Source organism: Hypanus sabinus, chromosome 6, assembly GCF_030144855.1.
Source record: "Hypanus sabinus isolate sHypSab1 chromosome 6, sHypSab1.hap1, whole genome shotgun sequence".
Lineage (NCBI taxonomy): Eukaryota > Metazoa > Chordata > Chondrichthyes > Myliobatiformes > Dasyatidae > Hypanus > Hypanus sabinus.
The window spans coordinates 103,660,731-103,686,257 of NC_082711.1; the positions used below are offsets into that span (position 1 = coordinate 103,660,731).

The 25,527-nt window shown below is 41.8% G+C and overlaps 1 pseudogene; it reads left to right on the forward strand.

The window, feature by feature from the left end:
- The first annotated feature begins 20,010 nt into the window (after positions 1–20,010).
- On the forward strand, positions 20,011–22,068 carry LOC132395180 (small ribosomal subunit protein uS5m-like; annotated as a pseudogene).
- The last annotated feature ends 3,459 nt before the right edge of the window (positions 22,069–25,527 follow it).

A 25,527-nucleotide genomic window follows, 5' to 3' on the forward strand; every position in this document is an offset into this window, starting at 1 on the left:
TGTAAACTTAGTCAGCTTCATCCTGGGCACCAGCCTCCGATGTATCCAGGAGCAATGCCTGAAAAAGATGGCTCCATCACCCCAGGACATGCCCTGATTTCATTGCTACCATCGGAGAGGAGATACGGGAGCCCGAACGCGCACACTCAGTGATTCGGGAATAGCTCTTCCCCTCTGCCATCTGACTTCTGACTGGAAATTGAACCCATGAACACTATCTCACCACTGTTTTTGATTTTATTTCTGCACTGCTTATTTAAGTTAACAATTTAATATATTTACTCCCTGTATTTCACAGGGTTTTTTTTCTCTATTATTATGCATTTCACTGTAATGCTAATGCAAGGACAATAAATTTCACAGAATATGTTGCTGATATTAAATCTGATTCTGAAAAGTGATGTTCACAAGCCACTAGATGGGGTGTGATCAGAGATCATATATACACCCAGAGGCCACTTTATTAGGTGCCTCCTGTAACGACAACATGCAGTGAGTGGCTGTTCTGTGGGTGAAAACGCCTTGTTAATGAGAGAGGTCAGAGGGGAATGGTCAGACTTGTTCAAACTGACAGGAAGGTGTCAGTAACTCCAGTGATCATGCATCACAACAGTGGTGTGCAGAACAGCAGCCCTGAATGTACAACACATCAAACCTAAAAATGGACAGGCTACAGCAGCAGAAGACAATGAACATACCTTATTAGTGGTCACTTTATTAGGCACAGAAGGCAGCTAACAAAACAGGCACTGAGTGTAACTGAGTATTCCTTTCCTAGCCTCTCTAATGTCCCTGGCTATCCTTATTACTAGACCTGGTCTTACTGACTCCTGCTTTCTGCCATAACTGCTCAGACAAAACTCACCCCAGCAATCTTGGTCAGACCTTCACCCTTCTAGCACCAGTGAATTTTGCTACAGGATGGGAACCTGAGACCCAGAACAGATAGTGGGGAGACTGTGGAGACGGGCGTTGTTAAGACATCAGACAGAGTCTGGAATCAAAAGACTGAGCATTGTGGAACAAATGTCCTGAGCTTTATATAATTTCAGTGCAAGTATTGTAGGAAAGGCAGATGAGCTCAGAGCATGGATCAACACTTGGAATTATGATCTTGTAGCCATTAGTGAGACCAATGCAGGAGGGCAAGTTTGGCAGCTCAGTGTTCTGGGGTTCCGTTGTTATCGAAGTGACAGATCGGGAGGAATTAAAGGAGGATGGGTGGTGCTAATAGCCAATGGAAATATCACAGCTCTGCTCTGCCAGTTCAGACTGGAGAATTTGTCCAGGGAGGCTGAGAAATAAGAGAATATGCAGACAATGGAAATCCGAGCAACAGAAACAAAATGTGGGCAGAGCTCAGCAGACAAGGCAGCATCTATGGGAAAGAATAAACTGTGATGTTTCAGGCCAAGACCTTTCATCAGAACTGAAAAAAAACCCCATGAGAATTCCATCTCATCCAATAAGTCCAATAAGGAAGGTATGACCACATTAATTGGGCTATATCATAGATCACAGAACAGCCCACATGATTTAGAACAACATATTTGTAGAGAAAACTTATTGACTGGGATTCCCATACTGTAAAATGACTAGATGGGAGAAAATGTGTCAAATGTGTTCAGAAAAGTTTTCTCAATCAGTACATTGAAGTCCCAACGAGAGAGTGTATGATACTTAACCTGTTATTAGGAATGAGACAGGGCAGGTTACAGATGTGTCGTCACGGGAGTCAGAATATCTGCTGTGTGCCTGGAGGCCTAGGATCTTTGTGATCTTCAGGCACAGAACTGGAAAAAAGTGACGAAACGGACTTTTAACATAATAAACCAGCGAGCTGTTTGTTATGTCTCCACGCTCACTGGGAAAATGGAGACACCTCTTTCTCCCTTATTAGGGAGAGAGAGAGAGCCTGTGGTATGTCAAATACCGGGTGAAAATGACGTATTTGGGGTAACAGCAAATTTTGTATGTCAGGTCATTTTGTTTAATAATTTCTTTAAAGAGCAAGCGCAGTAGAGTAGGAAATGACTAAAACTGAATAACAAACAATGGTTTGGGGTGAGGTCTAGATAAATGCGTTGCGGAAAGGGGGTTGCGGAGAGCTGAGTCACAACACTTCCTTCCGTGCAGTGGCAGAAATGTCAACACAGCGTTCAGAAGCTCCAAATGTTGAGTATCATCTCTATGGAGGGCGGGCTGAGAAAATCAGGACTATGAAAGATGAAGGAGTGATTAGAAATATTGTGTTGTGGTGGAGACAAGCAGTCAGGGCACCAGATGGGCTTGGGGGAGGATGAGTTTGGTAAATCGAGGGAGTTGGAAAAGAAGCTTTCAGTTATTTAATATCATCAACGATGTTTGACAGAATTGACGAGAAGCACACAAATGTTTCGGTAATGTCAGAAACTGGTGATCTCAATAGATTTCAATAGGTACATTTAATATCAGAGAAATGTATACAATATACATCCTGAAATTCTTTTTCTTCACAAACATCTACAGAAACAGAGGGGTGCCCCAAAGTCTGGAATCAAAAGTTTGAGCATTGTGGAACAAATAGAGGAGGGGTGGTATTACTAGCCAAGGAAAATACCACAGCAGTGCTCTGCCAGGACAGACTGGAGAACTTGTCTAGTAAGGCCGAGAAATATGAAGGTCTGCAGACACTGAAAATCCAAGCAACAGGCACAAAATGCAGACAGATCTCAGCAGGCAAGGCAGCCTCTCAGAAAAGAATAAACAGGTTATGTTTCAGGCTGAGACCCTTCATCTGAACTGAAAAAAAAACCCATGAGAAGTACATCTCATCCAGTAAGTCCAATAAGAAAGGTATGACTACATTAATGGGGTTATATCATAGTCCACAAAACAGCCCACAGGATTTAGAACAACATATTTGTAGAGAAAACCTTTCACATATTGACTGGGATTCCCGTACTGTAAAATGACTAGTTGGGAGAAAATGTGTCAAATGTGTTTGGAAAAGTTTTCTCAATCAGTATATTGAAGTCCCAATGAGAGAGTGTATGATACTTGATCTGCTATTAGGAATGAGACAGGGCAGATTACAGAAATTTGTATAGGGGAGCATTTTGTATGCAGTGATCACAATGCTACTAGTTTGAAAGTAACTATAGAATAAGATGTGTCTGGTTTGCAGATTGAGTTTCTGATTGCATCTTCAGAAACAACTCTATTTCTATCTTTATTATCTCTGTTCTTCCCGTTCAGGGTTCTTTTGAAGACTTTGGCCTGCAGTTGCACGCTAACTACGGTTCCTTACAGTAATGGGGCCTGTTCTCGGATTTCCAGAACTGGCCGTTGTGCAGCATACCAAAGGCTCAGCCCAAGAGTTCGGCTCAAATTTGGAAGCCTAGTTTCTCAGGGCCCTGGAGACGGGTGGATTGAAGGTTGGTATCATGACAGGAGACCCGTGTGTCATCACAGAAGTCAAAATATCTGCTGTGTGCCTGGAAGCTTAGGATCTTTTCCGATCTTTAGGCACAGAACTCGAAATAAAAAGCAATATAACTGACTTTTAATATAATAAATCAGCGAGTTGTTTGTTATGCCTTCCCGCTCGCTGGGAAATGGAGACATCTCTTTCCTCCTTATTAGGGAGAGAGAGAGCCTGTGTTATGTCGAATACTGGGTGAAACATGAAGTCTTTGGGGTAACTGCAAGTCAGTGATCTCATAAGCAGAGTCAACAGAGGAGAAGGTGTGGAAGTAATGACTGGATATTCAGGAGGTAACTACGACTGTTTTCCTTTTGCTTCTTCCTGCACCAACCATTAAACTCCTCCCTGACCCCAGCAATCCACACTTACAGTGGCATGCAAAAGCTTGGCTACCCCAGGTCAAAATTTCTGTTACTGTGATTAGTTAAGTGACTAGAAGATGAACTGATCTCCAAAAGTCATAAAGTTAAAGATGAAACATACTTTTCAACATTTTAAGCTAGTGTATTATTTTTGCTTGTACAATTTTAGAGTGAAAAAAAGGAAAGGAGCGCCATGCAAAAGTTTGGGCACCCCAAGAGATTTCTTCTATTTCCAGCAGTTTAGATGAATCTAGGCGTATTACTGCCCTCACACGAGGAAATCTGCAGATGCTGGAAATTCAAGCAACACACACAAAATGTTGGTGGAACGCAGCAGGCCAGGCAGCATCTATAGGGAGAAGCACTGTCGATGTTTCGGGCTGAGTAATGTCGACAGTACTTCTTCCTATAAATGCTGCCTGGCCTGCTGCTTTCCAGCAGCATTTTGCGTGTTTTGCTTGTATTACTGCCCTCTGCAGGATATAGAAATAATTAGAGAATTTCAAGAAACAGCTACATCCACACTACACTGGATAAATCCTTAACTGAAGCTTTTCCTCTTCGCTATTACCTCGTTCACACTAAAACAGCGTTTTCATCCTCCTAAACCAGTGCTTTTCAGAAACGCTCTCCAAAGTGTGTAATTTTGAAAACACCGGATTGGCTGGAGCAGTGTGGACAGGGTAACCGGAGAAATCTAAAATCGCTGTCATGACTTGCCAGAACAGATGCTGATGGCAGCGCACCATTTCATTGTTTTCTTGAACACAACCTAACAATTTCAGAACAGACGGCAACGAGACTGAAGCCGGAAGAGTTAGAAGTGTACTCACAAAATACTTTGACCCATAACCTACTGAATAAATAAGTATACTCACTTTGACTGATGACACCTGATGAAGGGTTTCTGCCTGAAGCATCGTCACTACCTCCTCCCATAGATACTGTCTGGCCTGCTGAGTTCTGCCAGCATTTTGTGTTTTTATATACTCACTTTGCCTTGTTTTCTGTCCTTGCTTGTATGAAGGTAGTCTACCTATTTTTGCAAGTACTTCTCTGACAATAGATGAGTAACAGCCTAATGTAACATTGAATGGAAATACAAGATAACACTGATGCAGACATGTTTTACACATTTAACAAGGGACTTTATTAATGCAACAGAGTTAGTCAATTTTTAAAATGTTCGTCATCAGCCCGGTTGTACTGTCTGTGAACTCCCTGCTGGTTGCCTCCATACGCTCTAGTATTTGTGGGGTTTTTTTAACTTTTAAGTTCTCCTGCATGAGAGCCAACAGCTGTCCGTCGTTTTATGTTTTTCTGGACTGTAACTGCAGAAAAGTGCACTTTCACAGCGAGATTCAATACCAAACATGTCGCTTGTTTTCGGTAGACGTGTCCTGTAGAAGCCCAGTAGGAGGAGGTTCGTTGAAATCTCCATTTCAATGTTGATAGAGATATTTTTAAAAAAGGATAGTGTTGACGCCTATCATTTTTACGCTAAACCGGCGTTTTCAAAATTATTCGGTCTAGTATGGATGTAGCCACACTATTTCTCAATTCTCAATTTTCAAATATAAACAAGTCACACGTAGAACCAGAATAACAAACTTTTCAATCAGATGGAGGTTCTTTTGGTGGCCAAAAAAGATTTAATAGTAAAACAAATTACATTTAAGTCAGACACCCTCTTGAACAATGTTCTTCTTTCAATTTTATATTGATTACAACTCAGCAAAATATACTGAACTGTCTCTGGACTACCGCAGTCACATAATCCAGTTGGATGTTTTCCTATTATCTTTAAGTCATAGTTTAGCCCACAATGCCCCAATCTAAGTCTTGTTAATTTCACCATATCTCTATGATTGAAAGAGTAACAGTCTGAGACCTTTTTAACTAGAGAGTGACTAGAAAAGAAATGCATTCCCTTTAATTCATTTTTCCAATCCTCTTGCCATTTCTTCTCTATGCCTTTTTTTAAAATCCTACTTCTCAATTCTGATCTTCCTAGGGGTATTCTAAATCCTACTTGCCCTTTCTGTAAGGAAGACTTTGCAATGCCATCCACAATTTCATTTTCCTCCACCCCAGCATGCCCAGGTGTCCATGAAAATCTAACTTCACAACCCATCTTCCCTACTCTAAACAAAACTAAGAGAATCTCAATAACTATGTCAGGATGGGCTTTTGATTTATTCCCTTTTATAGCCTCTAAGGCAGCAGCAGAATCCGAACAGATGATCACCCTGCATGGTCGAGAGTCTTCTATCCACTGTAAGGCCCAGAGGATTGCTAATAATTCTGTTGCAAAGACAGAAACACCATCTGAAACCCAGTGACCAATCTCAACTCCAAGTTGAGACACGTACATCCCAAATCCTACCTTACTGCTCTCTGAGTCCACTGAGCCATCGGTAAAAATCTTCAGATAAGATCCCTGTTTATTATTTAAATATTCATTTATGATCAACGCTATTGAAATTGCTCTGCTTCCTTGTAGCTGAAAAAGGAGGAATAGGTCTACCTCTGGTTCTAGAAAAGGCCAAAGAGGAATGGGTAGCAAGCAAATTTGTTCAGCTTGCTCAATCAGTTTCAACTTCACAGCCCAGATATTAACCAAATCTAAAAATGGATAACTTTTAATTTTACTTTGGTGCTCCGATATCTCCTGCAAAAGACATTTTGATGGACAGCTGTGATTGAAGCCATTTCGTTTTACCCAATACTGCAGGCCCAACTTAACTTGTCTTAAATGTAGAGGAGCTTCTCACATCTCCACACATAATGCAGGGACTGATGTTGTTCTGAAAGCCCCACAGCAGAGCCTGAGTGCTTTGGACTGCACAGTGTCTAATTTTTCAATCACTGCTGTAGCAGCAGAACCATAAGCAGTACAACCATAATCAATTACTGATCTAATCATAACTAGATATATTAAGTACATAGTTTCCCGTCCTGCTCCCCGGTCACATCCAGTAATATTCTCATAACATTTAAAACTTTCTCACACTTTCCAATTGTTTTATCTATATGAACCCTCCAAGTAAGTCTTCCATCAAACCAGACACCTAAAAACTTGAATACCTTGACTCTTTCTAATGGAGAATCATATAGACACAATTCACAATTAGGAAACTTTCTTCTAAAGCCAAAAATCATATATTTGGAATTAGAAGCAGAAGTCCTGAAACCCCATTGGTTTGCCCAGTTTTCAACTGATCTTAAAGGCTTTTGTACCTGCTTTAATATATACATGATGTTTCTTCCTCTTTTCCCCCAAGAGATTTGAGCTCTCAGATTACTTTTACCAACATCTCAGACATTAATTAGCTTGTTAGGGCTATGGCTTGTTCACAATCATCGTTAGGAAAGGCCAGGTGAAGCAAATTTCAAAGATTTATAAATACCCTGACTCCTCAAACCTTGTCCCAACAATCAGCAGCCATGGACTCATCTAAGCAGCTGCCTAGTACTCTGAAAATTAAAATAATTGTTGCCCACAAAGCAGGAGAAGGCTATAAGAAGATAGCAAAGTGTTTTCAGGTAGCTGTTTCCTCAGCTCATAATGTAATTAAGTTAACAGGAATGGTGGAGGTCAAGTTGAGGTCTGAAAGACCAAGAAAACTTTCCAAGAGAACTGCTCATAGCATTGTTAGAAAGGCAAATCAAAACCCCTGTTTGACTGCAAAAGACCTTCAGGAAGATTTAGCAGACTCTGGAGTGGTGGTGCACTGTTCTACTGTGCAGCATCACCTGCACAAATATGACCTTCATGGACGAGTCATCATAAGAAAACCTTTCCTGCATCCTCACCACAATATTTAGCTTCAGATGTTTGCAAAGGAATATCTAAACAAGCCTAATGCATTTTGGAAACAAGTCCTGTGGACTGATGAAGTTAAAATAGAACTTTTTGGCCATAATGAGCCCTCCATATTTGGAGAAAAAAAGGGTGGAGAATTTCATGAAAAGAACACTTCTCCAACTGTTAAGCACGAGGGTGGATCAATCATGCTTTGGGCTTGTGTTGCAGCCAGTGGCATGAGGAACATTTCACTGGGAGAGTGAAGAATGAATTCAATTAAATACCAGCAAATTCTGGAAGCAAACATTACGCCGTCTGTAAAAAAAAAAGCTGACAGAGGATGGCTTCTGCAACAGGATAATGATCCTAAACACATCTCAAAATCCACAATGGACTACCTCAAGAGGCACAAGCTGAAGGTTTTCACAGTCCCCCAACCTAAACATCATCGAAAATCTGTGGATAGATCTCAAAAGAGCAGTGCATGCAAGACAGCCCAAGAATCTCACAGAACTAGAAGCCTTTTGCAAGGAAGAATGGGTGAAGATCCCCCAAACAAGAAATGAAAGACTATTAGCTGGCTACAAAATGAGTTTACAAGCTTTGATACTTGCCAAAGGGGGTGTTACTAAGTACTGACCATGCAGGGTGCCCAAACTTTTGCTTGGGGCCGTTTTCCTTTTTTGTTATTTTGAAACTGTAAAAGTTGGAAATTTAAAATAAGTAATCTCGCTTAAAATAAGAAATGTGTCATCTTTAATTTCATGCCTTTTGGAAATCAGGGCATATTTTACTCGCTTAGCTATTCACAGTAACAGAAACTTTGACCAGGGCTGCCCAAACTTCTGCATTGCTCTGTACGTCTGCCAATCTTCACTTCTCACGATCCACTGTCTGATAATAAAACCCAATGAGGCATTGGATGGGAAATCGCGGCTATGCTGCGCATCAATTCCATGCTGCCGTCTCCTCCCTTACAACCATCTGTATTTAATCATCTTCACATTTTCAGTAACGCGACGCTGAGTATGATGACGTACATTGAAAAAGTCCAAAGTTTTGGAATGTTAAACATTTACGAAATTGGTCAAAGATGGTCGGATACGTATATAAATGTGTCAGGTCTGACGAAGATGAGAAGCAATAGTTGTCTTTTCTTCAGGGGACTTTGCTTTCCGTCTGATTTCAATCTTTGTCTATCATTTTCTCAAAAATATATCCATCTGTACGTGTCAGGACAGCGTATTGAAAATTAAACAGAGTGTAAGATTGCGGTTTGAAATATCTGCTCTGCCTGCCTAAGACCTTTGTAAATGACTTTTCCTTTCTTTAAAGATTTGACCTAGGAAATCTGACATAGTTCTTGCATCTACACATGTAACCGCAGTTGTTTCCCAACTTCCTACCGTCAAAACAGCGTTTTGCCACTTTACCTCATCCGGCGCTATACCAAGACAGGAAATTCCTCAAAAGCACTAACCCTGCCGCAAAGTCCTATGCATTCCCCTCGCCAGTTACCTAACATCTTCGAAAATGTCCATTCTTCTTTAAACTGTATCAACGAATGTTTAGCACATATAGAGAATGAATTAACTAATTGAATTTTTTCCCATTTTCAATAGGTAAAGTTAGCTTAAATTCCCTTTCCCAATCATTTTTAATTTTATTAGATACATCTAAACGGATTTTCATAATTATATTGTAGATAGTTGCTATTACAACTTTCTGAAAAGGATTTTGATCTAAATTTTTTCCCCAAACTATCCATAGAATATAGATTCGGGAAAGTAGGAAGAACGGTATTTAAAAAGTTTCTAACCTGTAAATATCTAAATAAATGGGATCTAGGTAAATTATATTTGTTAGCTAATTGCTCAAAGGACATGAAACAATTATCCAAAAATAAATCACAGAATTGTAATATACCTTTAGCTTTCCAAGTCAAATAGGCTTGGTCCATAATAGAAGGATAGAAAAAAAAAGTTAGATATCAAAGGACTTGCTAAAATAAATTGATTCAACCCCCCCCCCCCAAATTCCGAAATTGAAACCATATTCGTAAAGTGTATTTAACTATTGGGTTATCAAGATGTTTATACAATTTGTCCATTTTTTTTACCGCAGTTAAAATATGTTCTTTAAATATGTACGGAGAAGTCTGTTTTGAATCAGGGACATTTAGAAATTAGAGAAAAAAAGGCATCTACGTGGTTTATATTCGGCGAACTTCCACGTGTTTCAAGTATTTAGTAGAAAAAAGGTAATAATAATAAATGAATTTATTCATGCAACCATTTATTTGATTACCGGTTTCTTTAAAAGAAAATTTAACTCACAGTTGCATCAAATATCACCTGGAAAACCGATTTTACCATTGTTCCTTTGATTTCTTACTGTAATCAGGAGATGGTGGAACAATCTCGATTTACCTGAATGAGTGCAGAACCAGTGTCTGTTAAGAGCTGAAGCTGTCCAGAATAAAGCAGTCCATTGAATTTAAGAACGCCGTTATCGGCGTACAATCTACAAAATGTACTGAGTTTACTCATTCAGTCTGCTCCAAAAAGTATGACCTCTACTACTAAACAGGGCAAGGACAGCAATTGCGTGGGACCACCACCTCCAGCAAGGTCCCCTCTACACTGCTGAGACATGTAAGTACATCACTAGCGCTTCATTTTGTTAGGTGTAAATGCTGGACCTCCACGGCAAGGACGTGCAGAGACTCTTCACAGATGAACGTAACAATACAGATAGCGTTGTGCTAATTGCTACGCTACCGTGGCGCCTGTTATAAAATGTTATCTTAATGAGATGATACACAGTCAAAGAATTCACATTGTACATTTGTTTTTTCTCTTCCCTATGTTCTCCTAAGGGAGGTAAGGGAGATGCCTGACCTGCTCGGCTTGTCCTCCAAGTCTGATTTCACATCTCTCACATTCTTTTTTCTTGGTTGGTTTGTGTATGCTCTCAATCATTAACTCCTCCTCATCACTCATTGACCAAAAGCCTTGTTCATAAAACCTTGTCAGAGTCTCTTTAATTTTACCCTATCAGAGGTATTACCTCCTCCCCTCTTCCCTGCAATTTAACAAGCACCACTTTTTTTGTATCCCATTCTAGCAAAAGGTCTTTGATATCCCTTTCCACAGATGCATCCTGACCTGTTAAATCAGATCATACTCTTTCAAATGCTCATAAATTCTCTCTCTAGGAATTCACTCCAATGGTTTTCCCACCACTGATGTAATACTGAATTGTTCATAATTCCTATGATCATCCATATATCCTTTCTTGATCAAAGAAATAACATCCTCCAGTCTTCTGGTATTAATCCTTTTGCTAGTAAGGACACAAAAATAATGAGCTAATGCCCCAGCAATCTCTTCCTTCACTTCCCATAGTAGCCAGAATAATCCCACCTGGCACCAAGGATTTACCTATCCTAGTGCTCTTTAAAAGATGCAGCACATCTTTTTGTTAACCTCTACATTCTCCATCACGTTAACGTGTTCTACGCTGACCTCACCTTCATCAGTGTTCTCTACAATGAATACCGAAGCAAAATACTCATTAAGACGATAAAACCATGAGACATAGGAGCAGAATTAGGCCACTTGGCACATCAAGTCTGCTCAGCCATTCCATGATAGCAGACATTATCTTTCTCATCCCCATTCTCCCTGAAAACTTTGGCACTCTGACTAACCAAGAAAGTATCAACTTCCAATTTTAAAATACTCATCAACCTGGCCTCCAAGGCTGTCTGCTGCAATGAATTCCATAGGTTCACAACCCTCTGGCTAAAGAAATCCTTTCTTATCTCTGTTCCAAATGGACATCTGTCTATTTTGACGTTGTGCCCTCTGGTCTTCAACTTACATGCTATAGGGAACATCCTCTCCACATCCACTCTATAATTTCCCATACTGTCTGCTCCAATTCTTGAGCAAAGCTGTGCTAATGATTAGGGAGTTGTGGTCACTAGCTCTGAAATGCCTGCCAGCCTGATGAAATTCATTGCCTAGTATTAGATCCAGAATGGCCTCCCTCTAGTCAGCCTGTCTAAATATTGCGTCAGGACACCTTCCTGGACATAGCAGACAAATTCTGTCCCATCTAAACCTCTTTAATCTCAGGAGGTGCCAATCAATATTAGGAAAAACAAGCCTGTTATTTTTGCACCTTTCCAAACTCTGCCTACTGATCATATCTTCTGTGCTCCTGTTGCCGCTGGTGGGCTTATGGAATATTCCCTGCAGAATAATTGCTCCCTTCCTTCTTCCGACCTTTGTCCACCCACACTGACTCAGTAATTCCATTAATTTTTTTCTGTTTTTAGTCTACCAGGGGTCCCAACTTTTTTATGCCATGGATCAATACCATTACGCAAGGGTTCCGCGGAGCTCAGCATAGGAACCTCCATTAGAATAACTGGTGGACAGAGTAGAAGGTTGCTGTAGGCTACAATGGGAAATTGTTAGAGTACAGAGCTGGGCTAACAAGTGGCAAATGAAGTTTAATCCAGAAAAGTGAAACACTTTAGAAGTTTGAACTTGAAGGCTGAGTACAAAGTTAATGGCAGGATACATAGAAATGTGGAAGAACAGAGGATCTTCGGGTCCATGTCTATAGATCCCTCAATGTTGTCATGCAAGTTGATAGGGCTGTTAAAAAGGCATATGGGGCTTTGGCCTTCATTAAATTGTGGGTGTTGAAGTTGAATGGAAACTTTAGAGAGGCTGGAGAGGAGATTTGCCTGGGTGCTGCTGGATGAGAAGGCATATTTTATGAGGATAGTTAGACTGAGCTAGGGCATTCCTCTTTAGAACGAAAGTGGATGAGAGTTATATAAGATGAGAAAAGGCATAAATAGAATGTAGAACTAGTGACTTTTTCCAAGGGCAGGAGTAGTTCATACTAGAGGATATAGTTTTAAGGTGCACTTACATAGAGTGGTAAGTGCATGGGGCATGTTGCTATTGGTGGTGGCAGGATGATAGGGCAGGGTAATTCAACATCAGGGGCTGAAGGGTCTGGACACTGCTGTACTGTTCTATGTTCTGTGTTCAACAACATCTCTGAATCTTTTGCTTATTTGCAACATCTTTTCTTTAATGAAGTGGCCAGAATCCTTTTAATACTTTTGACTGAACTTAACCCATATTTTGCACAGATTTAATATTACTCCATATAGTTAATGAACTGATCAAAATGTCAGGGAAGCCAAACCACTACTGTGATCCTCGGACAGAATTTTGTCTCTTGGGAATGTTGATAAAGAGGAAAACTTAGCTTCAGAATTTTCTTTAAAATGAATCATTGCATTTAATACTGATTACTTTTCCTTAATGTACCAAGATTGGTTAATCTAATTTGCATATCCAAAAGAAATGGGACTCTTCATCTAAATTTTGGCAAGTACATGTCGTGTTCTGTGTGCGGTGGAAATCCCACTGGTAACTAAATTTAGTTTAATCAATTGGGACACTGTAGTTCCCCTTGCTTTAAAAAAAGTATCATCAGATTCCTCATTGTCAGCTGTTTCTGTGTGTATACTTAGAATCTGTCAATAGAATGTAGAAATGGAGACAATGCAGAGACTTCCATGCTTTTTGACTGACCTCAGTCTGAAGGAGAACAGACAGAGCTGTTCCTCAATGCAGTGTTCGCAGAAGTGATCCTACCTCACTAAACAAACCAGGGATAAATTTCAAGCAAAAGAAAATCTGTGGATGCTGGAAATCCGAGCAACACAAGATGCTGGAGGTATTCAGCAGGCCAGGTAGCATCTACGGATAAAAGTACAGTCGACGTTTCGGGCCAAAACCCTTCGGCAGGACATTTCGGCTCAGAATGTCGGCTGTACTGTTTTCCATAGATGCTGCCTGGCCTGCTGAGTTCACACTTGAGTAATGGAACATAGACCAGGCTGGTTGAAAATCTTGCTCTGCCAACATACATTTGCTGCTTTCTTCAGACTGTTTTTACATTCCCCAGATCATTTCATAATTTCTGCTCAGTCACAAATGCCGACTAGATGATCCACCTTGACTTCCTCCCGAGATACCCACTATCTCTGTCCCAGTCAATGACTGTGGGTACTGGATGGGGCCACGAAATATTCAAACTGTAATACTGAGGATCTGCACTGCAGAACTAGCTATACCCGCAGCCAAGCTGTTCCGGTACATTTCCAGCTTGTCGTACATACAAAAATGTGGGAAAGCTTCTTAGGCATGTCCAGCTCAGCAAGAGCATTGATGGAGCTGATCCAGCTAATCACCAGCAAAGTAATGAAAGCTGTCATCGATAATGTAATCAAGTGGCTCTTTGCACAGTGTCGAATGCTTTGGAGAGGTTGACAAAGCCCACAAACAGGTCCTGATGTTGCTCCCGGCTCTTTTCCTGAAGCTGCCGGGCTGTGAAGATCATGTTGATCGTGCTCCTGTTCTTCCTAAATCCACACTGCGATTCAGGCAGCATTGACTCGGTGATGGTGCTGATGAGCCTCTGAAGCGTCACCTTAGCCAGGACCTTTCCAGCAACAGAAAGGAGTGATATGCCCTAGTATTGCCGCAGATGGCCTTGTCACCCTTATTCTTATAAATTACAACATTGTTTGCATTTTTCCATTGCTGTGGGATGTTCTCATCATTCCAGGCCTTGGTGATGTACTGGTAGAGGGTGCGCATACACATGTACCCTCCCTTCTTCAGTAACTCGGCAGAGATATTGTCAGTGCCAGGGGACTTAAGGGAATGGACAGCTGATAGAACCTCCTGGAAGGTTGGTGGTAGACTTAGGTCATGGATAGGGGGACATTCAGGCAGTTTGTCCAGGATGGCAGAGTCTGTGTCAGAGTCCTGTTTAAGCAGGGTGTTAAAATACTCAGCCCACCTCAGCAGAATGGTACTCTGATTCTTCAGAAGTGTTTGACCATCTGCTGTTTTCAGGGAAGTAATGCATCAATTTATTGGGCCGTAGATAGTTTTGACAGCATTGTAAAAATTATGCATGTCATTATTATCGGCAAAGGACTGGATTTCATGTGCCTTTTCAGTCCAGCACTCATTTTGTGTGGCCCGTATTGCCTTTTACACTTTCCTCCGAGCTGCCTGCCAATGCTGCCCAATGCTGGTGGATGAAGGGTTGTCTAAAGTTGCCCGGTGTGCTTTGTGCATGTCCTTAAGCAAGTTGTGGATGGTATCTGAGTGATCGGCAAACCAGTCTTGGTGGTTTCTGCTCTTATGGCCAATGGATTGGGCTGCTGCCTCATTGAGCACAGAGCTGATATAGGTCCACTGTGTTTCATGGTATTTTCTGAACTCAGACAAGATTCCAGCTCCCTTAGTTTCTCAGATAGGATGCGACGAAACTCACTTCTTGCTTCTGTGTTTCTCAGGCAGTTGCATTTTAGCCGCTCTTTATTGTTTTTTTGCAGCCGCAAGGGGGGACTCACTTTTATATGAAGCTTGGCCACAATCATACAATGGTCGGTCCAGCACTCTGCACCTCTCATGGCACGGGTGATGATAACATCCGTGATGTCACTACGTCTCACAATGATGAAGTCGATCAACATCAAGACCTGTTTATGGCCTTCTTGTTGACATCTCCAAGGCATTTGACACTGTGCAAAGAGAACTCTTATGGGATGTCCTCCTCAGGTTTGGCTGTCACAATAAATTTGTTAACATCCTCTGCCACTTCCATGATGGGATGACTGCTCGGGTGACCAAAGGAGAACAAGAGTCCGAGCCCTTCCTTGTATGCACAGGGGTGAGACAGGGTGTGAAGCTTGGGTAACCTGCAGCCGTCACATCAAGTCCTTGAAGTGCTTCCACATGAGCTGCCTTCAGCGCATCCTGGGAATTACTTGGCGTGAGCGGGTTCCTCACACTGAAATACTTGTAAAGACTGCAGAAGCATTGAGGCCATGATCACTCAGCGTCAGCTGCAGTGGCTGGGGCACATGATAACGATGCCCCCATGTCATTTACCCTGCAGAGTGTTACATGGCCAACTACGTCATGGTCGATGCTCAGCTGGAGGGCCGAGGAAGTGCTATAAGGATCAGATGAAGAAGTTGCTGCTGACCGTAACACTTGGCGACAGCTGGGTAAGGATGGGGTTCGTATTCTGGAGATGGAAAGAACAACCAGAAGACAGCAGAAGAGAGCCAGGAGAAATGCAGCCATGGTTGCCATCACTACCACATTTACTTGTCCCACCTGCAATAGAACTTGTGGGTCCAGGATAGGATTGTATCACCATCAAAGATCTCACCGTTAAAGGAGTGGACGTTGTCATTGGATTCTGTTGGACAACCGAAGTTGAAGAAGAATCAAGTGGCACTTACTCAACTATAACTTAATTGCTGATTCTCCAGGACCACTCTGCTTCGGACCTCATCACTGAAGGTGAGAGGAGTAGTTTCAAGGGGGACGTGAGGGCAAGTATTTTACTCAGAGAGTGGTGGATGCATGGAATGTGCTGCCTGGTAAAGCAGTAGGAGCAAATACAATAGAGGCTTTTGAGAGACATTTCGATAGGCACATGAATGTAAAAAGATGGAGGGATACGAATATTGTCTAGGTAGGAGGAATTAGTATTTGGTTATTTTTGATTTGCATTTTAGCTGGGTTGGCACCACATTGTGGGGCTGAATGGCCTGGTCCAGTGCTGGACTGCTCTATTTTCTATGTTGCTAATGGGATACAAACTTAGCTTAGTGGAAGGAGTATTTTTTGGAAGAATGATTTGCTGATTATTATTATTATTAATTATTATTTTTTAATTGTATCGAAAATTTTTTCCTTTCTTCTATGTTACGTATCACATTGAACTGCTGCTAAGTTAACAAATTTCACGTCACATGCCGGTGACAATAAACCCGATTCTGATTCTGATTTAAAATCTGTGACTAATGGTGTACCACAGAGATACGGCGCTCTTTGTGATCTATATTAACAATTTAGTTGTGAACAGGGGAGATATGAACTTGTAAATTCCAAAGAAATGTTGTTGGTGGTGTTGATAAAAAGGAAAGTCATCTGAAGCTAGAGCAGATGTACAGGAAAGTTAGGCAGAGAATTGGAAAACTGAGGAAATTGACGAGGAAGCTACCAGGATTGGAGGATTTTAGTTGTGGGGAAAGATTGGATCTACGGTGCTAACTTTCCCATGGTGAAGAAGGCTGAGGAGTGATCTTTAGAGTTATATGAGAAACATAGATAGAGTGTTTAGTCATGTCAAAATCTTTTTCCCATGGTAGTAGTAGTGACTTCCAATCAAGGTGACACCAGCGAGCAGCAATTCCTCAGGTGATGTCTTTCAGATAGCCAATCTCTTCACTAATTTCACTTTCTCTATGTCTTCTGCTTTTTCCTTTTGTCTTGATTGTTTTCCAGAAACTGTTGGAGCCCATGACGTGTAGTTTGGATTGGATCGAATGATCTTGGTCCCTGGAGAGGACCTAGAACATGAGCACGAGCTGCCTCATGGTGAAGACCAGAGACAGGGTGTGGGGCTGAGAGTGGTGTTCAGACCCAGCAGCAGCAGTCGCTCTTCATGGAAGGGCTGAGTTTGTGTGGCTGCTCTCCTCGATGCTGATGGGAGGATGTTTTCAAAATTCTGAGATTTATGCGGTTACTGGACTTTGCTTTATTTGGTCTCCTTCAGTTTCCAGTATTTTCTTACTTGTTGCCGATTGGTAAGTTATATATAGTGCAAGGGAGGAGTGAGGGTTTTTGGGTCCGATGTTCATGAAGTTTTCTCTGGGTGGACAATCTGTTAGATTTTTGTATGCGGGAGAGTGGGGATTGGGGGCATGATGCTATTACCACTGTTCGTTACTGTGAGGTGGGGGTGGGGATTTGATGTTATTGTCGCTGCTTATTTGCAAGGGAGGGGTTGGTGGTTTGGAGTTCGTGAGTTTTGTTTCTTTTTCTTCTCCATGCCAGTGGATGGGGGTGATATATTTTCTTTCAACAGCTACCATGGGTTTTCTGTAATTTCGTGGCTACCTGGAGAAGACGAACACCAGAGGTGTATTATACATGCATACTTTGATAGTAAAATGAACCTTTAATATCAAAAAGATACAGTGGATTAAGGTGAGAGAAAGGAGTTTTAAAAGGGACCTGATGAAATAATGCATTTTATACAGAAACTAGTTACTATAAAGAACATCTGACAAAAATGTGTCTGATGGACCTAGCTTCCAGAGCAGATGGTGGGATCAGGTGCAATACTTGTGTTTAAAAGGCTCTTTCTTCAGACACTTAAATAGGCAAAGCATTGAAGGATATGATCCTAATGTGATCAATATATATAGGCAAAAAGGTTTTAGGGGCTATGGAGAGCCAAAGGGCCTGTTTTTGAGTTCTGTGGCTTATAAAGTGGTTAGATCATGCAGTTTGATAGGGCCCTCATCTTACTGGGCATTTAACCTCCATCTTATCAATGTTGTTCTCTTGCAAGAAGTGCACATGGAATTAAATTATGCAATTTGGCAAGGGGATATTTGTTTTCCTCATGAATTAGCCGAATGCCTTTGTGTACGGAATGCCAGTAGATTTAGACCTGTATTATTTACTAACACTGCCACACCTCATTTTAACTGGTTCATAGTTGGAACATACAGATGAATCCCATTAGGCTTAAAAGGCACTACCCTGCAATTCCTATCACACTGGATTGTCAGTTTCATTTTAAACAAGAGATAGCATTAGTCTAAAACATGATTAAAACCAATTAACAATGCTTTCCATTCTGCACACACACACTTCCACTCACCCTACCTCAGTAACTTTTATAGTTGTACCATGGTGAGCATTCTGAAAGGCTGCATCACTGTCTGGTGTGGAGGGGGGGGGGTGGTGCTGCTGTACAGGACTGAAAGAAGCTGCAGAAGGTTGTAAATTTAGTCAGCTCCATCTTGCGTACTGGCCTAAAAAGTATCCAGGACATCTTCAAGGAATGGTGTCTCAGAAAGGCAGCGTCCATTACTAAGGACTTTAGCAAGTCCTTTTCTCACTGTTACTGTCGAGTAGGAGGTACAGAAGTCTGAAGGCACACATGCAGCAATTCAGGAACAGTTTCTTCCACTCTGCCATTTGATTCCTAAATGGATATTGAACCCTTGAACACGACCTCACTTTTCAAATATATATATGTGCTGTTTTTTGCATGAGTTTTAATCTATTCAATATATGTATACTGTAATTGATTTACTAATTTATTTATTATTATTTTTTTCTTTCTTCTATATTATGTACTGCATTGAACTGCTGCTGCTAAGTTAACAAATTTCATGATACATGCCGGTGATAATGAACCTGATTCTGATTCTGATAATATTTTGATTGAGAATTTCTGCCTGCTAAGTTGCTACTAGCCATTAAAATGGCCAAGTTTTTTTTTAGCCCACTGCCAGAATTATGTCCAAATGGGCCAAATACAGGACTGTGGCCATAAAAGAAACATGAAAATTACAGAATATTGGGATGAGGAACAGTCTCTTTGCTTTACTGCATCTATCAGCTGTGAGGAATTGAAAGCGTGCTTGTGTAAATTCATTTAACGTGGGATAGCCATGCTATTATGGCATAGCAAGCAGCTACCATATTGAATATATGGAGGAGAGCTTGGTTCAATGGCACAGACAATGGGAGACCAAGTGCCCCTCTCTATTTCTCTCTCAAAAACAGACACACACACGCACACACACACACACTCACACACACACACACACACACACACACACACACACACACACACACACACACACACACACACACACACACACACACACATACACTTAATCCTATTCCTCTGACTACTCAAGCATACAACTCTAATTTCTTTAAACAACACCGTGTTTGAATTTCCAGCATCTGCAGATTTCCTCGTGTTTGCTCTAATTTCTTTAATTTGTGTCTGTCAGCAAGTGGTGGCAGATCACAGCATGACTTCCACGATTAACCAGCAACATACTTCTCATTGTTTGAATAAGAAAGTGTGCACCTCCTCCATTCTGTACCCCCTAGGTGCCGAACTATTCCTAAATGATGTGCATGTGCGATGAGAAGTGGGGTCAGTTTTGTGAGGAGGTTAGAAAGAGTGCATGAACACAAGGGGCAGGAACTCAAACTCTTTCCCAGGTGGTGCATATTTTAGACACTTACAGTATGCCTGCAGAAAATGAATCTCAGGGTTCTACATAGTGACATGTATGTACTCTGATAACAAATTTTACTTTGAACTTTGAACGTTAGAAGTTTCTTGACATAGCACAAAAAAATTCATGCATGCAGCAAGTGAAATTCAATGGTTTTCTGTTTAAATCGGGCCAGACATGGCGAGATATGGCGGTGGCGGAGGTGGCGTGGGGCTTGAGAAGAGGCTGTGGAAGTATTTTTGTGAGTTCTGCCTGGAATCGAACTGGATGGCCTCTTCTCCGCTGTACCTCAGTGCTTCAGACTGGATTATTCACATCCACAACACTCCCTTTTGCACTGCATCAATATAGGCACAGCAGTTTCTTTAACAAATTGACAGCAGATGAATTACGGCGGTGTGTACTGGCAGAATCTGGTGCAGGAGCACGAAAGGGAAGGGGTAAACGAACTAAGCGGAAGATAAAAAAAGATTTGAACAGAGGGCAGATGGTTGATGAAGGGCGAGCTGGCTTCCATTAAACGTTCCTGTTGTGAAAAGTGGAACCATTCAAACAATCGGAAAGCATGTCCAAAAACAACAAGACCTGCAGGCACAAGTCCTTCGACAGCAGGAGGAATGGGAGAAGAAAAAGAAGACGAAAGTTAAAAGAGAAAGAGGCTGGACTGGCAGCTCTTGGGGTGGCATCAGCTTGGGTCCCCCTGACCCAGGACCTAATGGAGAAACATATGAAGATTTTGACTCCAAGGTGATAGAGGTTAAAAGTGTCTTCAACATGACAGCAAAAGAAGGGAGGAAGAGATCAATCAGTGCTCTGGTCCCGTGGTTGAAAATGGAAATGGGGCTGTAGGTTTTGCAGTTGGGAAAGTACCTGTCAGAACAACAGCTCTCCGAAAGACAAAGAATAGAGCAATCCACTCTTTGTACTTCATTGAACGGTACAACGATCACACCATTTATCATGATATAGCATCAAAACTTAAACGAACAACTATAAAAATGAAGAAGCAGAACTACGGGTATGGACTACATTGTCATCAAGCAATCATTACAATATACAAATTAATTGGAATCAGGGACATGTACACCAAGGTTACTGGATCAAGAAATCTATTGAATGTTGCTCAGATACAGTTTCACTTTCAGATTCAGTTTATTGTCATTTAGAAACCACAAATGCAATGTAGTTAAAAAACTAACACAGTTCCTCCAGAATGATATCACAAAACAGACTACACCAGAAAATCCACATAATGTTTGGCAATCCCCAATCCAGAGTCCGGAGAGGCTGCTGCTTATTAATATCGCGCTACCGTCTTAGCACATTCCCTGGAAAGGAGCTCCAAATCCACCAGACAAACAAGACCAAAAACTAAAGCTACAACACCTGCACAAAACCATACAGTTACAACAGTGCAAACAATAGCATAATTGATAAAAAAAAACAGACCATGGGCACAGTAAAAATAGTCCAAAGATGTTAAAGGACTATAAGTGCAAAAGAAATCACACACAGTTTCCAGAAATCCCGAGCGTCCCGACAGACTTGCCATCCCACACCGGCGGCAGAAGGGAATACCCTCACTATGGACTTCCACAGCGCCGCCTGACTAAGCCTCGCAGACGCAGCACACAACAAAAGCGACCTGACCACAACGGACTCCGAGTCCGTCGAACCTCCGAGCCGATGACCATCCCCTCCGGCACAGCTTCTCCGAGCACCATCCTCTACTGAGCGTATTAAGACTGCCCCGCCAACGACCATCGGCAACACGACCCCGAGGACTGGGGGCCTGTTCTTCCCAGCAGATTCCCGGACCTCACAGCAGCAGCAGCAACGAAGAAGGTCTTCCTGGAGATTTCCCGGTTCCTCCGTGCTCCCACGTCCGTTTTCAATCGATTATGATTGTGCACGGCACCCCACTTCACAAATAACAGATAATCAGCTCCGGAGTGGCCACTGCAAGCTGCGTCGCGCCGCCATCTTGGTATTAGCCCTTTTCCAAGGATTATCAAAGCAGGAGACTCATAGTGACTTAGCTGAGAGGAAAGGGTTGTACGTCGTGGAGTTTCGAAGTGAATGTGGGCCTTTACCGATAACTGTGGCCTCCCCACATGGAGCAGTCCGGAAGGAACTTGAACCCAAAGATGAAATCTTGGACACCAAGTTGGATTAGGATGAAGTGAAAGTGGTGCAGGGCATGAAACAGTCCGTCTGGGCAAATGTCAAGCATACAATTTGGTGATCAAATAGTATTTGACAAGGAGGTGGGGTCAAAGCAATTTTGCCTACTGAACATGCCAAGGAAACTGGAACAATGAAGCTTTCTGTAGCGTTTCCAGAAGCATAACGTTGTATTGTCTCCCCAAACTGCAGTTTATGTGACAAGGTTTATTCATTTAATTTTCCAATTTTGTTGTAATTTCTTTATGAGTGAGGGGGCAGAGCTTGCAGCACCACAAGTTGTGTTATTTATAATGGTGTCTGTCACCTTAATGCAAATAAAATATTCTTTATTTAATTAAAAAAAATTAAAAAATGAAAAAAAAGTGTGCAAAGAAATGGCAGATGAGATACAATGTTGTGAAATGTACGGTTGTACATTTTGGAAGAAGAAACAATCAGGTAGACTATTATCTAGATGGGGAGAAAATTAAAAAATTGGAAGTACAAAGGCACTTGGGGGTCCTCGTGCAGGATACCTTAAAGGTTAGCCACCAGGTTGGATCAGCAGTAAGGAAAGCAAATGCTATGTTGGCATTCATTTCAAGAGGAATAGTGTATAAGAGTAAGGAGGTGTTGATAAGGCTCTATGGGGCACTGGTGAGACCTCATTTGGAATACTGTGTGCAGTTTTGGGCCCCCTATCTTAGAAAGGATGTGCTGATGTTGGAGAGAGTTCAGAGAAGATTCACAAGGATGATTCCTGGAATGCAGGGCCTAACATATGAGGAGTGTTTGTCGGCTCTTGGATTGTATTCATTTGAGTATAGAAGCATGAGAGGGGATCTCATAGAAACATTTCGAATGTTGAAAGGGTTGGACAGAGTAGATGTGGAAAGGCTGTTCCCCTTGGTGGGTGAGTCCAGGACAACAAGTCGCAGTCTTAGAATTAGAGGGTACCCATTTAAAACAGAGATGAGGAGAAATTTTTTCAGGCAGAGGGTCGTGGATTTATGGAATTCGTTGCCAGATATGGCTGCAGAGGCCCAATCATTGAAGGTGTTTAAGGAAGGGATTGATAGGTATCTAATTAGTCAGGGTATCAAGGGATATGGGGAAAAAGCCAGAAATTGGAACTAGATGGGAGAATAGTTTAGCTCATGGTGGAGTGGTGGGGCAGACTCGATGGGCCGAATGGCCTACTTCTGCTCTTTTGTCTTATGATCTTGAGAATTCCTGAAGGAGCACCTTGACAGCATGCACAGTGTATGCACACAGCATTCCTGTGTACAATATATGTTACCTCATGCGGAGCACTAAACATGTGGAGCCAGCATAGACAAAATCCATCTAGCCTAATTCTCCATTTCATTGTCCCTGGATTAATCTTTGTCTGATGAAGAGATTTTGTGGGACACTCACACAGAAGCAGGATTTCGTAGCCCCTTATCGATAGTTGCTGTATAACTACTTTTCAAATAGTAATACACACATCCCGATGAAGGGTCTCAGCCGGAAACGTTGACTGTTTACTCTTTTCCATAGATGCTGCCTGACCTGCCGAGTTCCTGTAGCATTTTAATTGTATTACTTTGATTTCCAGCATCTGCAGATTTTCTCTTGTTTGTGATTTGACAACTTTTCAGATAGGTTTGGAGACAATTTCCATCTGTCTGGAAGAATGAGGAGCGACCTTATTCACTTTTTTCAAACATATAGAATCCTGAAGGGGTTGGGCGGGGTAGAAGCTGAGATGTTTTTGCCACCAGAGGCTCACAAACAAGGGGGCACAATTACAAAATAAGTGGCCCATCATTCAAAACTGAAGTGTGGGGATCTTTTTTTCTCAGAGACAGGATTGAATCCCTGCCTCAGATAATGGTGGAGACCAGATCATTCCATATACTTTCAGTTGAAAGATCAAAGATCAAAGGATCTGGCACATAAGAGGTCAGTGTTAATCAGCCTTGATGATAGATCACATTGAATGACTGGGCAGTATTAAGGTGCCTGGTGGACTATTGGTACAAAAATGGGTGGATATATGTTTAGAGATGAAGATTGTCAAAGGATATAGTAGGACGTAGATCATATGGAAATATGGATGGAGACATGCAAGAAGAACATATACAGTAAATGGCAGGAGCCTCAGGAGCACTGATGTACAGACAGGACCAGACCTGTCTGAAAGTGGAACACAACAGAAGGTGTGTGGCATGTTTGGCATACTGTAAAACAGATCAACCTCACTTCCTTTAGCAAAACACTTAGCTTTCTTTTGAAATAATTCAATCAAATCAGTCAAACTGGATTTTCCCAAAACAAAGTTACACTGACCATCTTTGATTCAACCCCACAAATTTAGAGTAATCCCGTCCCTTCTTTGTAGTAATACTTCGATCACACTTGAAGGCTTCTCGATTTACAGAATGGACCGAGCTGCTGATTGGGAGAACTCATGGAAAGCATCTGGCTCAGGTGGGGCACTTGGCTAAAGTCCTGTGTGCTGATCAACTGGGTGAAAAGTTCACTGAGATCTTTAACCTCTTGTGTCAGCAGTGTGTGGCACTCACCTGCTCCACGCAGGCTTTAATTAGTCCAGTGCCCAAGAGAGCGTGGTGACTTGCCTTAACAACTATTGCCCAGTAGCACTTACATCCACAGTGAGGAAGTGTTTTGAGAGCTTGGTGATGATACATGTCAACTCCTGCCTGGGTCGTGACTTACTGTAGATCCACTCCAATCTTCCGAACAGAGCAACAGGTCCACAGCAGTTGTCATCTCACTTGTTCTTCACCCAACCCTGGACAGTAAAGATGCACACATTAGGATGCCCTTTGTCAACTAGAGCTCAGTATTCAATACCATCTTCTCCTCAAAGCTAATCAATAAGCTCCAAGTCCTTGACTTCATGTGCAACTGGATCCTTGATTTCTTCACTTGCAGACCCCAGTCAGTTCGGATTTAACATCTTCCCCACAATCTCCATTACCACAAGCCTGTGTGCATAGCCCTCCGTTCTGCTCACTTTACTCTTGAGTCTGTGTGGCTAAGCACAGCTCCAATGCCATATTCATGTTTGCTGATGACACCTCCGTCATAGGCCAAATCAATCGGAATCAAAATCAGAATCAGTTTAATATCATATAACCATATAACAATCACAGCACGGAAACAGGCCATCTCGGCCCTCCTAGTCCGTGCTGAACTCTTAATCTCACCTAGTCCCACCTACCTGCACTCAGCCCATAACCCTCCACTCCTTTCCTGTCCATATACCTATCCAATTTTACCTTAAATGACACAACTGAACTGGCCTCTACTACTTCTACAGGAAGCTCATTCCACACAGCTATCACTCTCTGAGTAAAGAAATACCCCCTCGTGTTTCCCTTAAACTTTTGCCCCCTAACTCTCAAATCATGTCCTCTCGTTTGAATCTCCCCTACTCTCAATGGAAACAGCCTATTCACATCAACTCTATCTATCCCTCTCAAAATTTTAAATACCTCGATCAAATCCCCCCTCAACCTTCTACGCT